We start from the raw sequence: 27,585 nt of genomic DNA, 5'->3' as shown, positions 1-27,585 counted from the left end.
ACAATTGGACAATACACAACTAAGTACAGTTTTGTAGTCACTGCTGTAATGTAGGAAATGTAGCAGCCAACTTGCAGACAGTTTGCCAACAATAGTAGTGTGCTAATGACCAGGTCAGTGTAAGGTGCAACATCTGAATATTAGACTGGCTTCCTGAGTGCTAGAGACTCCTATTGGCTAAGTGATGGGCGGTGGTGCATGGAGCAGAATGAAAAGTCAGTGATTTTTAGAGTGAGATTTCACATGAAGATGTGTTCATTCACTTTGACCAACTATGTGTGGTCAATAAACATGTTGTGAGGTTCTTGCCTTGATCTTTGTAGATCCTACTCCTTCCAATGGGCATTTCCTGAGGGCATTCTGGTCCTCTAGGGAGATGTGGCTGATCAGATCCTGTTAGCTTCCATGCCTAAGGCTTCTAGCACTGTACAGTAAAACATAGAGTCCTCTCTCTGTTCTGTTGTTCCATTTTACCAACTTTCAACTGTAGCACTTGACAGATAGCAGCAGTGTCCTTTGATTCAGTGAAGCCTTCCTTTAAGAGGGACAGACTGTCTTGAAATTTTGCAGTGTACCTGCAACTTCTGCTAAACGATAGATTATTGTGCCTATGCTTAGACAAGAAACAAGGCTTCATCTGGGCTGCAAATAGAAACGATTACAAACAGGGGATAAGGTGGAGTTTTGTGCAGACATCTCCAAGTCATGAATCACTACCCCACACCTGAAAGCAGGCTGAGCTGAATTTTTTTATGATAGTGGTAAAATATGGACAATCAATTTTAAGCTTTCATTTTAATTTCTGCTTGCAATTACAGAGACCTTCATGAACTGTTGTTTTTAAGTAGATGAACCGGAATTGGCTGCAGAATTCACTTGGAATACACAAAACTTACCGAACTGAAATTATCATTTTATCGAAAGACATCAAAACAGTCAACATGATCAGGTGACAAGAAGCTCACATTTCAATTTTAGTTTGCACTGTTATAAGAAATTGCTACATGTTGGACATGGAAAGGTTGCTTTCAAGGATCCAGCTTGGATAAGCAATGGAGCCAAACTTGGGAATATACAAATGACCATATTTCAATCGCTTCTTAGCGGAGCATCAGAGGAGAGAGAAAGAGAGAAGAAAAATGGATTGGAATGGCTAAGAGTAGAAGAACCTTTCCCTCTATGTTTCCTTCTCATCTTCTTGAAAGCTAGCACAACTGAGAGACCAAACTGAAGAAATATACTTTCACGATGAATACAAGGATTATCCAAATTTTGCTACTGCTGAGAAGCAACTTTACATTTTCAGAAGCTGAAAACTCCTGACTAACTATCCAATTGCTAATGTCTTACAAAAGCAAACTTCTGCAGATTCTGGGGATCTTAAACAAACATTGAGAATGCGAGAGAAAGTCAGCAGATCTGGCAGCATCCCAGGTGAGCGAAATCAAGTTAATGCTTTGAGCCTGGCATGACTGATTCTGGTGTGAATCTTTTATGAGTAAAAAGGACAGGCCCAATTTATGATTTCAGTAACCTTTAGTAGATAATCAAATGTTTACGTGCATTATCCAGAGAAGGACAGAGAATTCACCTGGGGTCACGATGAGTATTTCTCACCCAGCTACGAAACTGATTATTTGGACATTGCTATTTCTGGGTGTTTGCTGTGTGCAAATTAGGGGCAGTGTTTTGCTTTAACTTCATAAACATTTTGTTTCTGACAAAGGGTCACTGGACTGGAAACGTTAACTTTACCTTTTTCTCTCCACAGATGCTGCCAGAGTTTCTCCAAACAGCTTATTTGTTTCAGATTTCCAGCATTTGCACCCCTTTGTTTCATACGAACCCAGAAAGCATGACTAACGCTCCAGGGACATGGGTTCAAATCTCACCATGGGAGCTGTTGGATTTATACATCTGGAATATTAAGCTAAATTTTGGTAAGGGTAATCAACACTTTTGGTTCACTAATCTGGCATTCATCCAAGCCCGGCCTATATGTGATTTCAGGGCCACAGTGATAATTCTTCCCTGCCCTCTGACATGACCGAGCAGGAAACAATAACAAGGCCATTTTGTTGAGTTACAAATGCTGATGTTAGCAATGCACATATTCCATTAAATGGTGAACTGGAACACTGTTTTCAATTGTATTTATTTTAAGTTTATATGTAGTGAATGTGATCCAGAAATTTGCAGATGATAGAAAGATTGGTGTTGTCCATGAAAGTGAGGATGAAAGCTATTGTTACATCGTGGCAGTGGACCCCTCTGCTAATTAAACCAAACCACCAGAAAAGCTCACCTCACCTCATAATCTGTTAAAGTATGAGGGACGAAGAACCCCCAAATTCCAGTATTTAAAGAAAAATATCAATTTTATTCCTTAACACTAAAAGTGGACATTAAACAACAACTCTTTACAATGCTATGCCTCCTTACTCTGAAATGGTCTATTATCTACCTCAAAGATCTCATGGAATACAGGGAGAACTAACCATTTGGATACAGAACTAGCTCAAAAGTAGAAGACAGAGGGTGGTGGTGGAGGGTTGTTTTTCAGACTGAAGGTCTGTGACCAGTGGAGTGCCACAAGGGTCAGTGCTGGGCCCACTACTTTTCATTATTTATATAAATGATTTGGATGTGAACATAAGAGGAATAGTGAGTAAGGTTGCAGGTGACACCAAAATTGGAGGTGTAGTGGACAGCAAAGAAAGTTACCTTAGATTACAACAGGATGTTGATCAGATGGGCCAGTGGGCTGAGAAGTGGCAGATGGAGTTTAATTTAGACAAATGTGAGGTGCTGCATTTTGGGAAAGCAAATCTTAGCAGGACTTATACACTTAATGGTAAGGACCTAGGGAGTGTTGCTGAACAAAGAGACCTTGCAGTGCAGGTTCATAGCTCCTTGAAAGTGGAGTCGCAGGTAGATAGGATAGTGAAGAAAGTGTTTGGCATGTTTTCCTTTATTGGTCAGAGTATTGAATACAGGAGTTGGGAGGTCATGTTGTGGCTGTACAGGACATTGGTTAGGCCACTGTTGGAATATTACATGCAATTCTGGTCTCCTTTCTATCGGAAAGATGTTGTGAAACTTGAAAGGGTTCAGAAAAGATTTACAAGAATATTGCCAAGGTTGGAGGATTTGAGCTATAGGGAGAGGTTGAATAGGCTAGGGCTGTTTTCCCTGGAGTGTCAGAGGCTGAAGGGTGACCTTATAAAGTCATGAGGGGCATGGATAGTCTTTTCTTTGGAGTGGGGGAGTCCAGAATTAGAGGGCATAGGTTTAGGGTGAGAGGGGAAAGATATAAAAGAGAGACCTAAGGAGCAACTTATTCATGCAGAGGGTGGTACGGGTATGGAATGAGCTGCCAGAGGAAGTGGTGGAGGCTGGTACAATTGCAACATTTAAAAGGCATTTGGATGGGTATATGAATAGGAAGGGTTTAGAGGGATATGGGTTGGGTGCTGGCAGGTGGAACTAGATTGGGTTGGGATATCTGGTCGGCATGGACGGGTTGGACTGAAGGGTCTGTTTCCATGCTGTACATCTCTATGACTCTATGACTCTAACTGTATCACAATATATTGATCCAATAAAAGCCCCTATTAAAATTACATCAACTTAATTTTCAAAATCAGGCAGTGGCTGTCATCATCGGTGTCTGTCTTCCTCTGGCTGTAGATCTCCCTGGGTCATCTTTGGTCTTCTGCAGCAAAGATGTTTCATATGAAAAATGTACCTTTGAAAGAGAATGTTTTGGCTGGCAGTCCCTGTCTCTCAATGGCAGGTTGTCACCCTCTCTCTCTCTATCTCTGGCTAATTCTTCAAATGCCGGCTTTTATACACCCCAAACATGGGATCGTCTCATTGGTTTGATGTTGTCAAAACGCTAATATTCAATTTAGATTGGGTTTTAGTATCTTGGGGCATAATTTAAACTGATTGATTAAATTCAAATAGTGGTCAAAACAACTGAGGTATCAGGTTTACAACCAAATGTTACATATTTTCAATTTTCCAGTACATTCTGAGACTGCTAGTCAGTCGTATGACAGGAGCCTGCATTCACTCTCTCTTAAAGCTACAGTATACACCTTCAACTTCATAACACTATAGACCGCAGGAAGGTATCGGTGAGTTGGCTCAGTTGAACAGAAAAGTGACAAGTAAAATTTATTCCACAAAGGTATGGGCAAATACAAGTAAGTCAGGCAATTGAACATAAATGGTAAGATTATTGAAAAGTGTAGAGGAACTGAGGGAACAAGTCCATTGATCCCTGAAGGTAACGGGGTGGTAGATACAAAAACAAAATTTGATGGACTAACTCAACAGATCTGACAGCATCTGTGGAGAGAAATCCGAGTTAACGTTTCATGTCCAATGACATTTCTTCAGAATAGATGGTAGATGATAGATACACTGGTTAAGCGGGCATAAAGGAAATGTCATTCCCTGGAGTATGACATATGCTAGAGCAACGTAAAACTTTTAGGTCACAGCTGGAGTACTATGTACAGTTTAGGTCACCACCCTATAGCAAGGATGTGATCGCAATAGTGAGGGAAGAAATAAGATCAACAAGAATGTTGCGAGGTTTGGAGAATTTTAGTGATGGGGAATGATTGGATATGTCGGGGTATGTTGCAATAGAGGAAGCTGAGAAGTGATTTGATTAATTGAGGGCAATACTCCATCCAATTTTCTTTCCGATGCATGGACCCCTGAGGCAGGAGCTTTTAGAAACAAATGTGAATGTTCGGCATGCCAACTGGCCAGCTCAGAAGCTCAGAGGAGCCTTAGGCCAGCAGTATAGCCGGGTAACCAGGGAATGTTGGTTAATGTGTATAAAATTGCAAGGGTATGGAAAAATGTAAATCCGTAAGCAAAGAGGTCAATAACCAGGGGACAGACATCCATAAGACCTTGGTGCTGAACCTGTGCTAAGTGCCTCCCATTGTACGTGCTAATGAGGTCCTTGTGTGTGCCACTGTCTGAGTAAAATGTTGACTGCAGTAAGGAGGGAGTTAAAGGCAGAAACATAAAAACATAACGCTTCACTCTTCATGTCACCATCTGAACCCACTTATTATGTTGAGGCTTTGTGACTCCCTCCTACCTATCTATTAGTCATGCTATTTCACTAAAAACAGAACTGCCTCTGCACAGACAGAACTTAATCAGAGAAGTGAAAAACTGCAGATAACAGAATGTCATATCCTTTTCTTTAATTTGTTCATGGATTGTGAACATAGGTGACAAGACTGGGATCAATTCCCCTTTCTGAATTGCCCCTGATAAAATGGTAAGGAGCCACTGGCTTGATTTGCTGCAGTCCATGTGGATTGGGCACACCACGGCGCTCATAGGGAGGGGGTCTCGGGGCTTGGATTCAACAATATGAAGAAATTAGTTCCAAGTCAGGAGCGAAGCTTATAGGTAATGACACCTTTGTGCGTTTGATGTTGTTGCTTTGTTAGGTAGTCGAGGTTAATGATTTCGAAATCGCTATCGAAGGAGCTTTGGGAAGGTGTAGATGGTGCATTCTGCTATGATTATGCTCCAATGTAGAGGGAATGAATATTTGAGATAATGAATGGGATATCAAACATGTCCAATATTATGTCCTGGTGGCATTAAGCTTAAATAGTCTCGGAGCTGTACTCACCTAAGCAAGTGGACAACATCCCATTACCGTACTGATGTGTCTTATAGATGGTGGACAGGCTTTAGGCAGTCAGGAGGTGAGTTACTCACCACAAAATTCACTCCCAGCTTCTGACCTGCATTCCCGGCTACAGTGTTTAGTCCAGTTTAGTTTCTGATCAAAGGTAACCCCAGGATGATAAAGGTAGAAGATACAGCAATAGCAATGCCATTGACTGTCCAAGAGGAGATGGTTAGCTTCCTTGCGCTGTAAGTTGTTCTGACCTGAGACTTGTGTTGCACAAATGCTTCTTCTCACTTATGAGCTAAGGTCTGAGTGTTGTCCAGGTGCTGCTACATGCAGCACAAACTGCATCTGGATCTGAGGAATCATGAATAACACTGAACCGTGTGAACATCTCCACCTCTGACCTTACAATGTTGGGAAGGTCACTGTTGAAACAACTGAAGGTAGTTGGGTCTAGGTATAACTCCAATCGGTCTCAGTCCCTTCCCTCCCTGCCAATTCCTTATGACTGTAATTTTACTGAGGGTCCTCAATACCACCCTCTGTTAAATTCTGCCTTCTTGTCAGTCACTGTCATCTCACCTATTGAAATGCAATTCGTTTGCTCATATTTGGACCACTGAGCATTAGTGAACAAGTTAGTGCTGAGTAAGTGTGATGTGATGGAACCGTGAGCAAGACCAGCCATCATTTTGCAGACTGGCAGTGGACTGGTGGAGCAGTTGGATTTGTTGTGCGTGCTTGTGGTCATAACAATACCTGTAGTGTTTTTCAATGTTCGGGTCATTGCCATTACTGTCACTAGACTGAGGCAGCTTAGATAAGGATATAGCTAGTTCTCCAGGATAAGAGTTCAATTTTAAAGTTGAGATAATCTCAGAACCCATAGACCCCACTGTACCCAGAGTGATTGACAATGTCTTAATATCGCATGGTGTGAATTGAATTACTGACTTAGGCATCTATAATGCTTGTTTCATCAAGAAAAGACAGTTAACTCAGGGAATGTGGAGTCAGTCAGTTTTTTGCCCTTTTGTTTCGGTCCACCTGCTGTAGGAGCAGAATGACAGATATGCCCTTCAGCACTTTGCCTGCTCTCTCAGTCGTCTGTCACTGAGTAAAGTTAGTGATGGGTTTTGAGGTGGTCCATCCTGCTCCAGAGTTTACTCTGCCCCCTTGTTAACTTTAGTGCTTCTTCTAAGAGGTGTTCATTATGGAAATATGCTGATACATCAGCTGAGGGAGACTAGTAAGTAATAATTAGCAGGAAATTTCCTGGTTCTTGTCTGGCTTGAGACTATTAGATTTCCTGGAGCCCAGAGTCAATGTTAAGGATTCTGTGGGCCAGTTCCTTCAGACTGTGTGCCACTCTACCATCGACTCTGGTGGATTTGTCCTGCCACGTGGAAAAGCAGAGAAGGAAAAGGCTGAGAGAATGGCTGTAAGGTATGTCTCAGTGACTGTAATAGTAGCAGGCTATTGATTGACCAGTCTAGGACAGCTCACAAAATGTTGGCACAAGTTCACAATGAGGGGGACTTTTCAGGGATGACAGAACAATATGTGTTTCTGGTACATGCCAATCTTTTTCCCATAACTTACAACAAGTCCTCTTCAAGTATATCAGACAAGTAAAGTACTGTAGCTTCCAAAGATCTGAAATGGTAACAGAGAATGTTGCTGACATTCATGACTTTGTCCCTTTCAGCCTTGGACTATCATCTCATTGTCAGTTAAATTCTCCTGCCTTACAATCTGTCAGGTTTCCTTTCATTCTTTCTATTTCTCTCCACTTACTATCCTCACCTTTGGGTCTCTGAAACCATTTAAAATTTATCACACCTCTTGGTCAAAGTTAAAAAAATCACACTGCACCAGGTTATAGTCCAATAGGTTGATTTGGAAGCACTAGCTTTTGAAGCGCTGCTGCTTCATCAGGTGGTTGATGAAGACCCACCTGATGAAGGAGCAGCGCTCCGAAAGCCAGTGCCTCCACATAAACCTGTTGGACTATAACCTGGTGCAGTGTGATTTTTAACTTTGTCCACCCCAGTCCAACATCAGCACCTCCAAATCACTCTTGGTTAAAGGTCATCAATCTAAAGCTTTAAAACTGTCTCTCCTTCTCTCTATATCTCACTCTGCACCGATATTACCTGACCTGCTGGGTAATTTCAGCATTTTCTGTTTTTATCTATCCAGTACATGTCCTCATTGGCTCTCATTCTATTTTATAAAATCTGGCTTTAGTTCCCAAAGGCATCGAACCAAAAGTAGAAAATGCAGGCAAGCCTGCAATATTGATGGTTGTACTCAGAGTGTACAAATGTTTCCTTTCGTGAAAAGAGGTATGTTTGCTTAAATAATTCTGTAAGTTGTTGCTTGTCGTATTCATGTGATATAATTTTATAGAATTCGAGGTTTTGGTCAGTAGCCATGTTTACACCCCACATGGAACACCTACCTTTGTTGTCGTTGTGGGTATGTTCACCGAGCTGGGAATTTGATTTGCAGACATTTTGCCCTCTGTCTAGGTCACACCTTTGGTGCCTTGGAGCCTTCTATGAAGTGCTGCTATACTGTACCTTCTGGAATTTATTTGATGTCCTTCCAGCTGTTTCCGGTTGTTCACTGTAGTGGCCAGTATAGTGGGTCGAGGTCTATGTGCTTGTTGATGGAATCTATCAATGAGAGCCATGCTTCTAGAAATTCTCTGGCTGTTCTCTGTTTTTGTCCTATGCTTGGTGAGCATGCCCACAATTACGACCACCGGCACCCATGCTACAAACCTTTATGCAAACCCTGAACCTACCGTTGTGCCTCTCACCCTTGAGATAGCTAAGAACTGCCAAATGGTGAGAGAGGGGAGATAAACATTGACAATGAATTAATGACCTTCATCCTCACACATACAACCTGCAGCTGTAAACATGGCACTATGTGAATCTGGAGGACAACATCGAGGTAGGATCTGCTATGTTGAGTCAACTTGTATGTGTGGCCTGAAATGAGGCAGGGGAAAGGGTAAATAGATTCTGGAAATATAGGTACTGGAAATACAAGTATTGTGGATACAGATACTCGGGATACAGGTACTGGGTTTACAGGTACTAGAGATACAATTACTCGAGATGCAGGTTCTGGAGATATAGGTACTGGAGATCACATGTGCTTGAGATACAGGTATTAGGGATACAGGTACTGGAAATACAGCTACTGGAGACACAGGCACTGGGAATACAGGTACTGGAGATACAGATTGTGGGGATACAGGTACTGGAGATACAGGTACTGGAGATACAGATACTGGGGATACAGGTACTGGAGATACAGGTACTTAGGATACACGTGCTTGGGATACAGGTACTGGGTATGCAGGTACTGCAGATACAGGTACTGGAGATCACATGTACTTGGGATATAGCTACTGGAGATTCAGGTATTGGGGATACAGGTACTAGAAATACAGGTGATGGAGATATGGGTACTTGGGATACAGGTAACTGAAGATACAGGTACTGAAGGTACAGGTACTTGGGATGCAGGTACTGGGGACACAGGTACTGGGGATACAGGTACTGGGGATACAGGTACTGGGGACACAGGTACTGGGGATACAGGTTCTGAGGATACAGGTACTGGGGACACAGGTTCTGAGGATACAGGTACTGGGGATATTGATACCTCATGGGATAAATATTGGCTTGCCAGAGAACAAGATTGCTTACAAGAGGATGCAGGTAATGACTTTGTTGATTCATAAACAAGAAAGGCTGTTGACATGCCCTGAAAAAGAAATGTTTCATGTATTGGCAGACCTGCCAAAAGCCTGTTGTCATTAAAGGTATGGAGGAATCCAGCATCAACATTGAGACAGGGCTTTGAGCAGAGCTCCATGACCTGATCATGGTTTCAGCTTCCATTGCCGTCAGATGTCAGAATGCTGCAGTAGATGCTCAGTATGACGTTTAGAGGTCTCAGCTTGTTGCTGCTCAAACATAACTTGCCACCTCAGACTGTTGCTGCTGTTGTTAGGTCTGTGCTCAAAGGGGCTTTTAGTCTCACTGTCCTCCAGGAGATCGCAGAGGACAGTAGCTGCAGTTCCTTAGAGCATGAGCTTGTCTGACCTCCCCACCCCCCACCCCCCCTCCACCCCAAGGTGGCAGGATTCATCTACTCCCAGCATTGCCATTCCACCAATCTTCTTGCTGTTGCCATCCGCTGCCACCTTGCTATGCTGATGTCATTCAAAGTAAGGTCTACTAGACACAATGCATCATGGGTAATCCTGCAAGGCCATGAACAGGCTCCCTGACTGAAAGTCAGCAGCTTTTCACCAACTGTTTTGCACTGTTGGGGGTAGCCCAGCATAAGTGCATTAGGACAGGGGAAAGGGACCCACAAGACACACTCTAAGTAGGTACAACATCACGATTAGTTGACTGTTGTATTGAGTATTGGATAGATTTTTTAAAATAAGTTTGGCTCGGAGTAGTTTTCAGGTGTTTTTTGTTTCAGCACTATGACCATCAAGGTGCTATACTAGTCAGTAACAACAGAAAGATGTGTGAGGGATTGTTCTAAAATAATTGAATAGGGTGATCATGGATCGTCCGGCAGGAAGAATGAAGTGTTTGCATTGTCTCTTTTCCTCCCTTTTCTCTTCATGCAGAAAGGCCTCGAGAGTTCTTGTACATGAATAATAAAAAAGTTAGCAATTGATTAGAAAGGCGAATGCTGGCCTTTGTTGTAAGCAGACAGAGTATAAAGTAAGGACTTCTTGAGACAATTATGCAATACATTTGTAAGACAGCATCTGGAATGCTGTTTTGGTTTCATTACTTAAGGTGGGATAGACTTGGATTGGAATCACCTCAGGGAAGGCTGACCTGGCTGATTGCTGGAATGAAAAAGTTGTCATGAGAAGTAATTGAGCAGCATGGGCCTTTGCCCATTGGTGTTTAGAAGAATGAGAGGTGACTTTATTGAAACAGATATGGTTCTGAGGAGACTTGACAGTATGGATGCTGAGAGGCTATTTCCCCTTGTGGAGGGAACTAGAATTTAGGGGTCCAGTTTCAAAACAAAGATCTGCCCATTTGAAATGGAAATGCAGTAGAATCTATTCTCTGGGATGATAGATGGTCTGTGGAACTCTTTTTCACTTTGAGCTGTGGGGACGGTGTCATCGAATAGATAACAACACTGAGTTAAATAGACTTCTGATTGACAAGGCATCCAGGGATTATGAGATGCACGGTGAAAAGTGAAGCTAAAGCTGCATTTAGATTAGAATCCCTACAGTGGAAACAGGCCCTTCGGCCCAGAAAGTCCACACTGACCCTCCGAAGAGGAACCCACCCAGACCCATTTCCCTCCGACTAATGCACCTAATACTACGGGCAATTTAGCATGACCAATTCACCTGACCTGCACATCTTTGGATTGTGAAAGGAAACTGGAGCACCCGGAACAAACCCACTCAGACACGGGGAGAATGTGCAAACACCACACAGACAGTTGCCCAGAGGCAGGAATCCGACCCGGGTCCTTGGCGCTGTGAGACAGCGGTGCTAAACACTGAGCCACCGTGCCGCCTCAGATCAATGACCTTATTATAGAATCATGCAGTACAGCAGAGGCCCTTTGGCCTATTGCCAAAAATCATATTCAATGGTGGAACAGACACGATGCACCTAATGTCACACTCATGCTTTTTTAATGAACTCACCATCTGTGCCCAACTTTCCCCTGATTGGTTGCCCTGTGATTGACATTTCATGGGATATTTGGAACTTTTAGGGGTGGCATTGTCCCAGTTTATTTTGAGCATTGGTCCGATATGAGTCTTCTTCCACCTGAAGTCAGTCATGTAGGACTCAAAACTGTACTTTTTGGCAGAATTTATCCCAGCCCTTGAGTGGCACAGGCAATGATGAGAAATTGGGAGAATACGACAAAAATGAATAAATACAATTCTAGATGTTTGGAAAGAAAGTCCAAATTTCCCCTGAAAATTTCAATGACAAGATCAGAATCTCACTAGTAAAGGGCTACAAACATATTTTTCTGCATTAAGCTATATTCTTGAACTTCCAAAATGGTGTCCAGCATGGACCTCATCCAAAATGTGTGCTTGCTGCACCGATATTATATTAAAATCAAAATGACCTTGCTATGCTGAAACTATCACCACACTGCAGACAAAAGTGCTTCTTATTTATACTACCAAAATGCTTCACGTAAATGAAAAATGAAATAAGATCTGAAATATCACTGCAGCTGCATTAATGTGCAAAGCTAAGTTGAATTGTTGGCTCCATCCAACATAGTCCAGACTTCCCAAGCTTTCATCCAATCCAGGATATAACGAAAAATTAATGGTAACAATGTTACTGACAATATTTGACAGTCGTACAACGCGTGTTAATCCCGTCCAGTCACTGTCACAATCAAAGAATCATGGAGTCCCCACAGTTGGACCAATTTAACTATCCCATACATCTTTGGACTGTGGGAGGAAACTCATATAGGCACAAAGAGAATGTGCAAACTCCACACAGTCACCCAAGAGTGGAATTAAAATCAAGGTCCCTGGCATTGTGAGGCAGCAGTGTTAACTACTGAGCTACCATCCTGTCCTTCCAGCAATTTTCAAACATGCAACTGAAAAGTGGTTGTGGATCTGTTTTACCCCTTCCAGAAGCCTGTTGGTTCTAATCCCACTCCAGAGGCTTGATCAGAAAATCCAGGCTAGTACATGCAATGCTGTAAAGAGGGAGTGCAGCAGTGTCAGAGTTACTGCCATTCAAACTAAAGCCAGGTCTACCCACTCACATGGATGCACAATGTCACATGTCTCTGTTTGAACATAAGCTGATAGCCTGAAGAATAATTATCCTTCAACCAACAACATTGTAAAGTGGCTATCTGGCCATTATCTCAATACTGCTTGTGAGACTTTACTGTGCAGAAATGAGCTTCCACATTGCAGGAACGACTGTACTTTGAACAGACTTTATTGCATGTAAACTGTTTTGCAGATCCTGTGGTTGTAAAAGGTGCAATGCAAATGCAAGTCCTTCCTTCTGTTATTGTATGAAGTGTCGTCCCCCTTACAAAGTACAACTCAGACAAAAGATTCAGTGGCTTCTGTGATATTCATAAACCTGAGAGTGATACCTGAGACTTAGCTATTCTGCTCCATCGCCATCAGAAGCTATAATGGTAAATGACCTTTTAGCTTTTCCATTGTAACAATCACTTAACATCGAATCTTCCATTATTAGAAAATGTTGTCACATTTCAGATCTCTTCAGTTTACCTCATGAGATCTGCACTTGATCTACTTTCAATCATAAGCATATGATCATCCCCTCCGTGCTCAATTATTGTCTAAAAGTGCATATATTTGTAAACAAATCTACAGTCAGAAGTTGAACAAGGGTGTTCCAAGTCAGTATGACATCCCAGAAGACTTTGCTGATCAGAGGGGCCCTGTATCCTTCTCATTGTTTCAAATGTTATTTGAAACCTTTCAAACTGTTTACTTCCAAATAAGGTGCCCAATGTCTGCTGTTAACTCTTGTCTTCTAATTAAAGAAGTTTGGGTTCCAGTGCACATGTTGACTGTGCACATTGTGAAAATTAACACCTCGGCATGATTTAAAAAGTCATGGAAAGTTCTTGTAGGGATTGGAGAACATTATCCAAGTTCCTGTCGTCATGTTAATACATTTGAATGAATTACAGCTCTACATTTCATTGTTCCATGTAGTGCGACAGATGGCTATGCCAGGTTGATTGTCATTTGATGATAGGCTGTAAGGAGAGCTAACACATAACACAGGGTTAACCTGGTTTGTTAGCATTTTTATAAGCAATCCAGACAATGGGAGCTGATGTGTTTTACTGATGTTAAGGTGATGTTCCAGATTGACTGCCTGTAATAAAAATAGTCCAGGTTGAAAATCAACCATGGGATGAAGCTCAATGAGTGAGTTACTGGGAGTTTTGAGGGGTGGCTTTCTAGCATGGTGGTTAATCTAATCGAGCCATGTTTTGACCAGCCTGTTATTCTGTGTATGATTGACTTTCCTCACGTAGGCTGACTGGCTGCCATATTAATGAACCTATTAAACGTATTGCACAAGCGCAAACAAACACTAATGGTCCAGGGCTCAGCAGTCACATTGTGACCAATTTTGCAAAGGGGTCCAAAATATTTGTCAATGTCCCCATTCCCAATCCTACCCTATCCAAAAGTGCAGAGGCAATGGGATGAACACGATACCTGAGTATCTCGAAGGCCCTAACCAATACAGTGTGCTGTGTGAAACCAATGCAGAAGGGGCAGGTGTGTGCTGTACACAATATTAGAACCATTGCATGAAAATCAGGCCAATGTTGTCAAACCATATGCCCTACTGTCCTGAATCAAACACACAAAGCCACACTTACCTGAATAAGTGCATCATTTCAATGCTTTGGTAACCCCTGAAAACAACAGGGGAAGGGAGTTGTGTATGTCCCGTTTTTACCCCCATATCCACCCTTTATTTCTAACAGAATTTCAAACAACTGAATATAAAATTTTAGATTAGATTACTTACAGTGTGGAAACAGGCCCTTCGGCCCAACAAGTCCACACCGCCCCGCCGAAACGTAACCCACCCATACCCCTACATCTACATTTACCCCTTACCTAACACTAGGGGCAATTTAGCATGGCCAATTCACCTGGCCTGCACATCTTTGGACTGTGGGAGGAAACCGGAGCACCCGGAGGAAACCCACGCAGACACAGGGAGAACGTGCAAACTCCACACAGTCAGTCGCCTGAGGCGGGAATTGAACCCGGGTCTCAGGCGCTGTGAGGCAGCAGTGCTAACCACTGTGCCGCCCAAATTATGAAGGGTTCAATAGCTTTTCACTTGTAAGAAAATTAGGACTAGGGTTCATAAACATGATAGTCGCTATTAAACCCAGCAGGGGATGCAGGAATAAATTAATTACCTGGAGAATGGAACTTGTTACCAGATGCAATATTTGAGGCAATGGTCTTATGAGGAACCTAGAAAAGACTGAGAGTGGAAAGACTAAAAGGATAAGTTGATGGACTGAAGTAGAGAAGGGTAGGTGAAAACTTGTATACTAATTGGGGTGAATGGTCTGTTTCTGTGCTGCAATACCTGTATAATTCTTTGTCAGACAGTGTCAATATCATTGCTTCTACAACCCTTCACTGCCAGTGGATGTGTGAAGTGTTACACTCTATCCTACTGTTGCTGCTCCAGTAGGTATCTGCTGGAACTCACTCTCAATCATACCTGAACAAGTGCAGGACAAAAGCTACAAGACAGGGCAAAAGTTAAACAAAAGCAAAATACTACCAGTGGCTAGAAACCTCCAATAGAAACAGAAAATGCAGGAAATTCTGTGCATCAGAAAATCCCTGCAGAGGGAGCTGAGGTGATCAGAATGAAGGGATTAAACTGAGCTAATCATGATTGACTCTGCAGCAAAGGATTGTAGGTGTGAGGCCTATTTCTAAAGTTTCCACTAAGAGTCCAACTTCATTGCTCAGACCTTTGAGTACAGGAGTCAGGACATTTTGCTAAAGTTGTATAGGACACTGGTGAGACCTCTTCTGGAGTACTGCGTGCAGTTCTGTTTACCCTGCTCTCAGAAGGATATTATTAAACTAGAGACGATTCAGAAAGGATTTACCAGGATGTTGCCAGGAGTGGACGGTTTGAGATATCAAAATAGACTGGAAAGACAGGGATTTCTTTTTCACTAGAGTGTAGGAGGTTGAAGGGCGACCTTATTGACATTTATAATCATGAGGGGTATAGATAATGCGAACGGCAAGGGTCTTTGTGAGAAAATTCAAAACTAGGGGGCATATTTTTAAGGTGAGAGGAGAAAGATTTTAAAAGGACATGAGGGGCAATTTATTCACACAGAGAGTGGTTTGTGTGTGGAATGAACTGCCAGAGGTAGATGCATGTACAGTTACAATGTTTAAAACACATTCAGATACATTCATGAGCAGGAAAGGTTTGGACGGATATGGGCAAAGTGTATGCAGATGGGACTAGTTTAGTTTTGGAAACATGGACTGGTTGGACTGAACGGTCTATTTCTGGGCCCTATGGCTCTCTGACTATGACTGTTCAATGAAGTTCTTCTGAAATGTAAGCACTGTTATAACATGGGAAATATGAAGGTCGATTTCTGCACAGCAAGCTCCCATTAATGTTACCGATACAGGAGAAAGGCCCAATGAAACTCGTTGTTTCTCCTTATCTTCTGTCCATAGGCAGAATGGTTCAGTTTGAAACAGTTTGTGATGTGCTTCCCAAGCTCAAGTTTGTACAGTTAATTTTTAAAAATAACTCTTGAAACACAGTCTGTTCAGATTCAAATCTGGAACAGTCTTTGTGAGTTCACATACGCACAAACACAAGAAAGAAACAGGAAAGAGAAAAAGTTGTAGGAGAACAAATATTAAATCCAAAACTACAAGTATTAATTCATGTGAATCAAAGACCAGTCAGGGTTCCCGATCTCAGGATTTAAAGTTTAGGTATGCCCAGGTGGCTGAGGGTGGAGTGTTGTTGAATTCCTCTAAAGTTGCTGATGTACATTGGGAACTAAATTGCTTTACAGGCAAATCCAAGTATTTTACTGGAAGTCAGAATTGGAGGAGATTTGGACCTGAGGCAGCCTTAGCTTTCACAGTCTTTCTACTTTCTCATCTTTTTAAAACACTGATCCAGCATTTATTACCAGTCCCTGGTTGCCTTTCAGAAGGTGGTGGTGAGCTGCCTTTTTGAACTGCTGGAGTCCATTGGAAGCATGCAGATACACTTGAGGGAGTGAGTTCCAGGATTTCGAACCACAATGGTAAGTGACTTGGAGGGGAATTTTGGAAGACAACACTTCTGACAGTCCAGAACCCTTCTAATGCTGCATTTGTCACCTTGTGTTGTGCTCAGGTCCCTAGAATGGACTTCAGATTCAAAGCATCACTTCTTCCAGTTTCTTTTAGTGCACTGACCTCTGAGGCGTGGGTGTAGCGTCAACTGCTGGAACCAGAAGACAAACTGTTGCCATGCCAATCGGTGTGTGCAGAACCTTGGTGGAACCTCGGAATGAACTTAATGACAGTGCTACCCTCTAAGTCAAGTGAGTCCCACAAAGTGCACTTAGAGAGTGGCACATTTTGGCCTGCATATTAAATCACTGCCCTGTGTGTCTGTTCAGGTTAGTGTTAGTGTTAGAGTTCAGATGCTGAGAATCCTGAGTTGTATTTGAACATGTCTCTGTCTTTATTGACCACAGCGTTGACATTATGGTCCAAACAAAGGAATTACAGTCAGTGCTAATGAGCACTTTTTTGACTCTTTACCCTCCAAGAGCAGACGTGATAATGTTGGTATATAACAGCAAGTGATTTCAAATGCTGATGTCAGTATCCGTTTGTGGTTTGATTTGTTCTTTATGATGTCTTGGTAGAAACTTTATTGAAAATCATGTTTTTAAAAAGTGAAACACACATATTTTAAAGGCTGCCAGAGAAATTCATTGGATTAAACAATAGATCAGCTGGCTGAGAATATATTTAGCTTCACATTGATATTAACAGATTGCTCAACTCAGTAGCAGTATTCAGCTGCCACTGTACTTGGACAAGTGCCTTCTCATCTCTCCAATGACAGTTTCACTCTCTCTTACTGCCAGGCAGTTTGGAACTCATATTAGTTGCTACATTTTACTGAGGACTGTCCAGGCAAATATACATCTCAGGCTGAGATTTTACCCATCCAAAACATTCCTTAGCCTCTTTTAACTAGCATACTGCACAGCAATGGAAAAAGTCAGCTCCAGCATTCAAAACAATTCAAAGAGTCCCAAACCAACTGTATCCAATTGAACTTTTGAGTGGCCACTGATTTGGAAGTCTATGGAAGACCTCTCAGCAACCTGACTTCAGCGGTGATATGACTGGTGTCTTTTGGTGTTTCTTGTTGAGGGTGGTGGATGCAATAGATTGCCAGAGTTCTCTGACAGCCTCCCCATCCACTCAGTGGATCGTACCTGAAATGTTGCCTGCCAATCCCCCCTCCTCCAGCCTTTCCTATTGCTCCTCGACCAAAGGGAACCAAGAGGCTGCTCTTTTGGTAAACAGAGACATGACTCACTCCTGCGTTACCTGATTGTGCCGTCCAATCTATGGGCTTCTCAATTCACTAAATGTTGGCTCGGTGTCCTTGACCAAGGCAAAGGGCAGGGGTAGTTGGCCATCTGACTGACACCTCTTGGTGCTTGGACAATTATGACCTTAGTTAGTTCCTGCTGCCCCAGACCCTTGAATGTCTAACAGTGAGGTGCTAGCCCCACTACCTGCCATGGGAGTTTACTTCTGCTTTCCTGACAGCAGTTTACATTCGCACCTCATGTGGAAGTGAAGAGTGCACTTGATAAAATATACTCCTCTAAAAATAGCCTTGAGACTGAATATCTTGAGGCTTTGCTCATTGTAGCCAGAGACTTCAACCAGGCCAACCTCAAGCGTGTGCTACCAAGTTACCACCAACATGTCTCCTTTCCCACCACTGGCCCAAATACCCTGGATCCTTGCTACACAGCCACACATGAAGCAGACAATGCTGAAGTCCAGGTCTGAGGTGTTCAAGTCGGGTGACCATGACCTGTACAGGTAATCTTCGTAAATTCACCAGGGATGCCAAGAGACAATACCAAACTAAACTAGACTCCCTGACTAACTACACAAGAACACGTCGACTGTAGCAAAGCTGACATTATAAAATGGGATACAAAGCGAAGTCGAGTAGAATCGCTGACAGTCATGCATCCCTCCCCAATGAGCTCAATCCATCCTCTGCTCATTTTGAACAGAAGGTCATTGAAATGATGTCACCTGCACCAACAGCTTCGGGTGCACCTGTACCCACAGTCACCGCTGGGGAGATGTCAGGTCGGCCTTCTTGACGGCAAATCCATGGAAAGCAACTGGCCCAGATGGAGTCTCCTGCTGTGCACTCAGATCCTGCATGGAGAAGCTGGCAGGAGTATTTACAGACATCTTTAACCTCCCCTTACTACGATGTGAGGTTCCCACCTGCTTCAAGAAGACCACCATCATCCTGGTGCCAAAGAAAGATCAGGCAACATGCCTTAATGACGACTGCCTGGCAGCTCTGACATCCATCATTTTGAAGTACTCCAACAGGATGGTAATGGCACTTATCAACTCCACCCTCCCCGACTACCTTGATCTGCTCCAATTTGCTTCCCATCACGACAGGTCAAAGCAGTTGCCACCTCCCTGGCCCTACAATCATCCCTGGAACTTCTGAATAACAAGGACATCCCTGTCAGACTCCTATTTATTGAACTTAGCTCCATGTTCAACACCATAATTCCAACAAAACATCTCTAAATTCTGAGACCTAGGACTCTGCTCCCCACAATGCAACTGGATCCTTAACTTCCTGACCTACAGACCGAAATCAGTAAAAATAGGTAACAACACCTTGTCCATAGTAATCCTTAAGACCAATGCCCTGCAAACTGCATACTCAGTCCCTTACTATACCCCTTATGCACATGTGACTCTGTGGCCAAATTGAGCTCTAACTTCATTTATAAATTTGCTGATGACACCACCGTAGTGGGTTGGATTTCAAACAACAAAGAGACAGAACACAGCTTAATGACATGGCGTAAAGACAGCAATCTCTCCCTTCGTGCCAGCAACATGATGCGCTGGTCATTAACTTCAGGAAACAGAGTGGGGAATCCGCCCCTGTCTGTATCAATGATGCTGAGGTGGAGGTAGACAGCTTCAAGTTCCCCGGAGTAGATATCAGCAACAATTTATCCTCTTCCATACATCTCAACACTACACGCAAGAAAGCACACCAATGCCCCTAGTTCTTCAGAAGATTAAGGAAATTCGATATGCCCACAAGTATTCTTACTAATTTTTAGAAATGCTCAATAGAAAATATCCTATCCAGATGCATCACAGCTTGGTATGGCAACTGCTGTACCCAGGATGACAAGAAATTAGAGTTGTTAATGCAATCCAGTCTATCATGAAAACCAGACTTCCTTCCATTGACTCAGTCTACACTTCCCATTGCCTTAGAAAAACAGCCAACATCATCAAAGTCTCCCCCACCCCTGTTATGCTCTCTTCCACCCTCTTCCATTGGGCAGAAGATCCAAAAGTTTGAAAACCTGCACAACAGATTTAAGAACAGCTTCTTCACCAGTGTTATCAGACTTATGAATGGACCTTTCATATATTAGAGTTGATCCTTCCCTGCACCCTCTCTGCAGCTGTAACATGATATTGCGCATTTTGTTCTATTACCCCAATGTACTTATGTAGGGTACGATTTGTCTGGTTACCATGCAATATAATACTTTTCACTATATCTTGGTACATGTGACAATAATAAATCAAATCAAGTCATGTTCTGGTGCATGCTACATATTGTTCTTTGGTAAACTGATCGGATGGAATATGGGTTACATTTACTGCAAAGAAAGTTTAGGGCAATGTGTATAGGTGTTAATGCCAACTAAGTACGTATCATGTGGAGCACAGAATTGAAGTCTATTATGGTATAAGGACAGAGGCATTATACTTCAATCAGGTTAAGAAACAGAGATAATGTTGGTAGCTGGAGAAAAATCAGAGGTGATTTTGTTGAACAGTGCAACATTCTGAGGTTCTTTCACACAGAAGATTGTGCAGCAAATAGAACAGGGTACATTTTTTATTCATTCACCAGATATGAACCTTGCTGGCTAGGCCAATATTTATTGACCTATAAAAGGTGATTGGGAGCCTCTTTCTTGAATCACTGCAATCCATAAGGTATAGGTACATCCTCAATTCTTTCAGAATGGGAGCTCCAGGATTTTGACCTAGTGAAAGAACAGTGATGTATTTGCAAGTCAGCTTATTCTGCGACTTGGAAGGGAACATGCAACTAGTAGTCTTCTCATGCATCTGCAGCCCTTCTCCTTCTCGATGGTAGAAGTCACAGTTTGGATGTTGCTGTCAAAGAGCCTTGGTGAGTTATTGCAGTGCATCCTTCAGATGGTACATGAATTCATGTAAAACTCGGTTACCTCACTTTTTAGATTAGAATCAATCTAAACATCATGGCACAGACAGAGAATATAGGCGGCTAACACCTTCAACACATTGTCTAGCTAACACCAGTTGTTGCAGTTAACCTGAGAATGCAACTTTTAAAAAAAAGTTTTGTGATTTACACATGAAAGAAGTGAAACTATCATGGTATTCGAACAGATGAAAGACTCAACAGACAATCAAGGTATTTTTAAATGTATAATTTCAGTTACATCACATTATAAACTTTTGCTATAAATTCTGTACCTTACAATTGTGTTCTCCACAACCACCTGATGAAGGAGCGTCGCTCCGAAAGCTAGTGTGCTTCCAATAAAACCTGTTGGAGTATAACCTGGTGTTGTGTGATTTTTAATTTTGTACATCCCAGTCCAACACCGGCATCTTCAAATCACAGCCACTGTGTATTAGGGGTGAAGGCAAAGAAGGAGGCAGTGGATGTGGTACCAGGCTAGTGGGTTGCTTTGTCTTTGGATGGTATCAAACTTCTTGAATATTGTTAGAGCTGCAATCGTCCACTTGGTAGGAAGTTACATTCCTGACTTGTGCCTTGTAGATAGTGGACAGTCTTTGGGAAGTCAGAAGATGAGTTACTAATTATCAGATTCCTAATGATCTGCTCTTGTAGCCACAGTTTATTCACATGGCTGGACCAGATCAGTTTCTAGTTAATGGTAACATCCAGGATGTTGTTACTGGGGGATTCAGCAACTGTAATGCCATTGAATGTAAAGGTGCAATAATTAGATTCTCTCTTGTTGGAGGAGGTCATTGCTTGGCTCTGGAGTGGTATGAACATTACTTGCCACTGTTTAAACCTCAACATTACATAGGTCTTGCTGTATTTGGATATGGACTATTTCAATATCTGAGGAGTTGTGAACGCTACTGAACATTGTGCAGTCATCAGAGAATAACTCATTTCTGATCTTAAGATGGATCGAAGGTCATTGATGAAGCAGCTGCAGATGTTTAAGCCTCGGACACTACCTTGAAAAATTCCTATAGTAATACCTTGGAGCTGAGCTGATTGACCGCCAATAACTACAGCTATCTTCCTTTCTGCTAGGTATGACTCCAACCAGCAAGGAGATTTCCCCTGGATTCCCATTGTCTGCAAGTTTGTGAGGGCTCATTGATACCACACTCTCTCTGATGTCAGGGACTGTCACTCTTCTCTATCCTCTAGAATTCAGCCCTGTTGTCCATGTTTGGACAAATAGTGTAATGAGGTCAGGAGCTGAGTGGCCAAACTTGGAAGCCATACTGATCATCAGAGAGCAACCTATTCCTTTCCAAGTACTACTTGAGAGCAGTGATTATGACTGCCTTCAATTAGTTAGCTGATGATAGGACAGTAATGGTCAGGTTTGATTCGTCCTCATTGTTGGGCACATGCCAGTGCTGCGGTTATACTAGAACAGCTTAGTTATGGGCACTGCAAACTTGCAGCAGAGGTCTTCAGCGCTTTTGCTGCTTCTAGATTCTGGGCCCCAGAGGCCCAGCTGAGCTGTTCCTTGGTATCACTTGGAATGAATGAATTGGCTGAAGTCTGGCACTTGGTGTACTGGAAAGGCTGAGATGGATCATCTACTCAGTGCTTCTGGCTGAAGATGGATATCTTCTCTCTGCATTGCCTCTCTGCTTCTGATATACCTCTGATGGAGGCCACAGCTATTTTGGATTTGTTGTCCAAGTGCAGGAATCCCAGGTGTGCATTGTCCAAGGCTTGAAATCAATATCAAAACTCTGAAGTACAATCTTCAGAGTGTCCTTGTTATGCTGCCTTAAACTGCTCTCTGAGTGCACCCGGGACTCAAGCAGTCCATAGACAATTCAACTTTGTAAGTGAGTGTCAGGCATTCTGGCGAGGTGACCAGTCCAACTCAGCTGTGACTGTCTTGATACAGTGTGGACGTATGACCTGTCAGCTTAGGTGAGAACCTCACTGTCTGGAATTTAATCCTGAACATCTGATGTTCAGCGAATCCTGAAGGCAGATCATGTGAAAGTAATTGAGCTTCAGGGCATGAGCGTGGAACACAGTCCAGATCTGAATGTGAGGAGGACAGAGGGCAGCATTATTGCTGTATGGAATTTCAGCTTAGTCGGCAGATACATTTCTCTTCATTCCCAGGTTGATGTTCAAAGCTTTACCTGCTTTTGCACTTTTTACAGGTGTATGATCATTGATATAGATAGCTGGAGGGAAGATATGTACTGTCAAGTGAGATTAGGGAACATACTGACAGCTGACAGGTTCTAATGAAGGACTCAAACCTTAGGCTCAAGACAGGGCTTTTCTGGAGTAGACTGATGCATTACTTCACTTTTCTTTAAGCTGATCATAAGGTCAAAGTTGCTGCATGATTTGGAAAACAAGTTCATGCTACAGTGCATGTCGAGCTCTGCAGCAGCTGTTTGTCCCCAGTGTTTAGTAAACAGGAAATCACGAGATTATGTCCTTGAAGATGGTTAAGCAGGATTTCAGAGTCAAACGACTTACTCTCGGTCCTCCTTCCTTTCTTCTTCCATAAATTTCTCAAGAATCAATATCAAACACAACTCGTGAAATGAAATGTGCCTAGGCACTTCACAGGAGTAATTGCCAACAACGATTGGGTGGCGCCATAGGTTATTGCAAAGATGAACAGTATATTTGGAAGTAAAATGAAGACTATTTAATCTAAACATTAAGTAGTTCAAAAATTTGAAAGTTTCACAAAACATTGTTTAATTGTCATCTAGAATATTATTTTTAGGTTTGGTTATGATATATATGTTCATGTTAAGGTTCAGAGGAAGCCATGATTCTAGTGTTAAACCTGTCCATTATCTCAGTAAGCTTAGAGAACAGAGACCTATTCCCCTAGTATCAACAGGAATAGAAATGGAGAGAGTTGTGAAATGGGCTACTGGCTAGTTAGTATTCATTTTACACCATTAACAAAATCAGGATCTATGACTTTGCTGCAAAGGTGAGGTGGCAGGTTGGAGTGGAGAAGAATTAATCAGCTTAATCAATTATTTCGGTCCAAGCCTTGATAGGAGAACGTATCTTAATTGGAGAATGCAAACAATCGATTGGAGTGTTGTTACTTTGCTTCCAGAACCTTGGGCTACCCCATTACATTCCACCCTTGCAATACTACTATCTGGAATGACAATGGGAGCAGATAAATGGGAAGGCCAACGCCTGTTAATTCCTCTCTGTGCCATTCACCATCCTGACTTGGAAATATATTGCTGTTCCTTCTGTGTCATTGGGTCAAAGGCCTGGAACCCGTCAGCTAATAGCATCATTGGTCTACCTACGTCAAATGGACTGCAGCACTTCAAGAAGGCAGCTCACCACCACCTTCTCAAGGGCAACCAAGGACGGGCAATAAACACCAGCCAGCCAGCAATGCCTACGTCCTGTAAGTGAACTTAAAAAATGCAATGTGAGTTATCTCCTCCTCTGAGGATTGTAGAAGTCTTTTGTGAAATCTGGATTGTATGAACCAAAGTATTAGTGAGCAAACGACCAAAGCAATAAGCTCCACCCATTATTACTTCACTCTACTCTTCAGCAAACGTATGTGTTACCTGGTATGGGATGGATAATGAATCTGCAAAATTGTATCTCTGGCTCTTCACAAACCCAGAAGTTAATTTTGCTTACTATTTATCTCCATACAATTGACAGGAATACTAAAAAAAAAGGCAAATGCTTAATTTCCATCCAGTAATGACATTTGTAATAAATAAGAAGATAAAACTTCTAAAACAACCTTATTCAGTGCACTCTGATCACTTTACCACATGGGATTCCAGACTTTAAGTGGAAATATCTTCCTTCCCCCCCCCCCAGTCACCTAAAAAGCTAAGGGTACTTTTTATTATCATTTATGTCTGCCTGGATTGTTTCAATTTATAATATTTCTCCAGTATAATTTCTAATATTTCTTCTCAACATCAAGCCAGGTCTTGACATTAGAACAGCTATTGTAAGAAGGAATATGCATTTATAGAACACATGTAACAACTTTGGGGTGGACTGTGTGTCTTCCAGGTAATGAAGAAGGTTTGAAATACAGCCACTTTGGTAATGTAGGAAATGTACTGTCATTAAAAATAATCATTATGCACAATCTCAGGTAGTTGACACTTTTGTATGTCAACCATTCCTGATATATGATGTTGCCCTTTCTGTTTGCACAGCTGGTGTTTATCCTTAAGCTCACACACCACAGGATAAATATTCTGCCAGGAGTGGTAATTTTAATGGACAGCATTGGAGATCCAAACTCACACCATCTAACTGACTTCAGGGAGTTGGAAAGAAGGTTTAGCCTTCCTCTCTCTCCCAACGTGGTGTGAAGTGGGTTGGCAATGGCATTACCAAGAAAGTCTGCAACAAGAAATGCATGTGCACGTACAAAATTGGCACCTTTATTATTTTTTATTTCTAAGAAGAGTGACTGCTCTCAGTTTTAAGTTGTCTTCTCTTTCATCACATGTTTTACTTTAAAATAAAACTTTTACTGGTTGAATTGATACTCAGGGTTCCCTGTTCCAAGTCCCTGAACATGTTATTCTACACCTTAGACAAAAGAGGACAGGTTCCAGATTACAGGGCACATGAAATTCACTTCAGGTCACAAGAAAACCCAAGAAAACATCAAAGTTCAAAAAATACTTAAGGCTGTGAGAGTTCTGGTATAAAAGCAATTGCATTATCTCAGCATGCAGTTCAATTACAGAAGAGAGGAGCTTTGGAGATATTTTAAAATTCTCTTTGCCTAAACAAGGTGGTCTCACTCACTCTTGGTTGGCTCTTTTGAGAGACATTAAATCATTTGTTCGTCATCAATGTGGTGACCTTGTCAACACCTCACTTCAATGTCAAACCTGACAATATAAACATCTCACAGAGATGCACCAAGAAGTTGTCTGGTTGCAGCAGAAACCAATCTTAGAACATTGTTGAAATTTTTTTTAAAAATCAGTGTTTTCTGTTTGGCATTATTTGTATCTAATCTCCTGGAATAAGAGTATATATCTTATCCCCTCTTCTTTCTGATTGTGGTGATATTTTACAGTGTGGATTTTGGTTCATTACCTAATTAAATACAGGGTAGTTGTGTTGTAATACAGTATATGATTTGGTGACTAGGATATGAACTGATGAGGAGCCACAGCCCAATAGCTAAAATACAGGCAGTATCGACATACAGTTATGCTCTTCGAATTAAGCTAGAATTAATTGAAAGACTTCTGCGTTGAGTTGCACAAAACTACATAATGGAAAGACAAAGCTTTCTACCAATTCTCCGAATGCCAAAAAAATTGCTTTATTTAAGTATAGAAACTAAATTGCATCCATATTTCCTCTTCATGTATTTATGAAAGATGGAGTGAACTGTGTCCATGAGTTCTGGTAGTGCATGCTTTAGGTAAATTTAATCTAAATTTAACTACCTTTTTTTTGTCTGAAGTGAGCCTGTGAAAAGGTGAATAGACAGTATTATTTCCATACACTGTGACAGCTCTGGTTAAATAAAAGGATATTAATGTCAAACACTATGAAAGACTAAGAATCCAGTGTATACTTAAGGAAAGATACAGACCATTTATAGTAAAACTGAAAAGCTCTGATGCTTTGTGAAAAGATACACTGACTATCATTTCTTCAATGAGAGATACATATTTCTAAGTATCTGTTTGATGTGCTGACAAGATTTTAATGGAACTTTAAGACATTTGATGCACTGGTGTAATTTGTGCAAATCTCTCCAAAACTCTTGTTGAATCATTGGAAGACATTATCTAAGCTCAATCGCCACACTCAAAATTTGGTTCATTAAGAACTCATTCCTGGCAATGATGTAAAGCAGGTCTTTCTGTGTATGCTTTGGTATTTCTGAAGGGGAAGAAGTGAGTGTTTGTATGGAACTAAACTGTCTCTGGTTCAATATGACAAAGAGTAATATTGTTTACAGCTTAAGTCAAATAGGCTGAATTGTCTAGGAACTGATGTATGAAGATGAAGTCTTGGCTGTTAGGACAATGCTGATCAATATTTCCTTCAGATACCACGATTCTGAAATTTCATTATTATGGTACTTATTGGAAGATGAGTTGTAAGTATGCACCTCATAATTCTTTTAGCTAATCCAAGATACTTGTTTATAAAAGAAAAAGCTATTAGGCATGCTTTAGAGTCATTAAAAAAAAATCTGGATATCAAGCCAAAAAGGAGGCATATTTTGTGATGTATGATTGTCATTTAGCTTCAGCACAATTCAATCTTAGTGGAAGGAACTTCCCGAACTACGCTGTAAGTGATGGAACCTGTGGTAGGATAAAGAGAGAATAGAAAGAGACAAAGACCAAAAGCATTCAACACATAGACATTGAATTTAGCAACCAAAGGTTGTGTCTACCCCTGAAGCGTGAGTGTAACAAAAGGGTGGAAAAATTCTTGTTTAGGACAGGATGACGTCATCATACTCAACAAATGTTTGTTCCTGTGCCAGCTGTCCTTCTTGTTAGCTTATCCTGTAATCCATTGCGCTATTAAGAAATGATATAGGAATACAGCTCAGGATGCACTATGATTGCTGCCTTTCTATGAGGTTATATTTGATGTAGATCACAAAGGAAAACAATCCAAACTTGTTTTAGACAATCTCTTAGTGAGTCCAACATTACCCAT

The sequence above is a fragment of the Chiloscyllium punctatum genome, chromosome 40 (genome assembly GCF_047496795.1).
Source record: "Chiloscyllium punctatum isolate Juve2018m chromosome 40, sChiPun1.3, whole genome shotgun sequence".
Taxonomy (NCBI): domain Eukaryota; kingdom Metazoa; phylum Chordata; class Chondrichthyes; order Orectolobiformes; family Hemiscylliidae; genus Chiloscyllium; species Chiloscyllium punctatum.
This window is presented reverse-complemented; position numbering follows the sequence as displayed.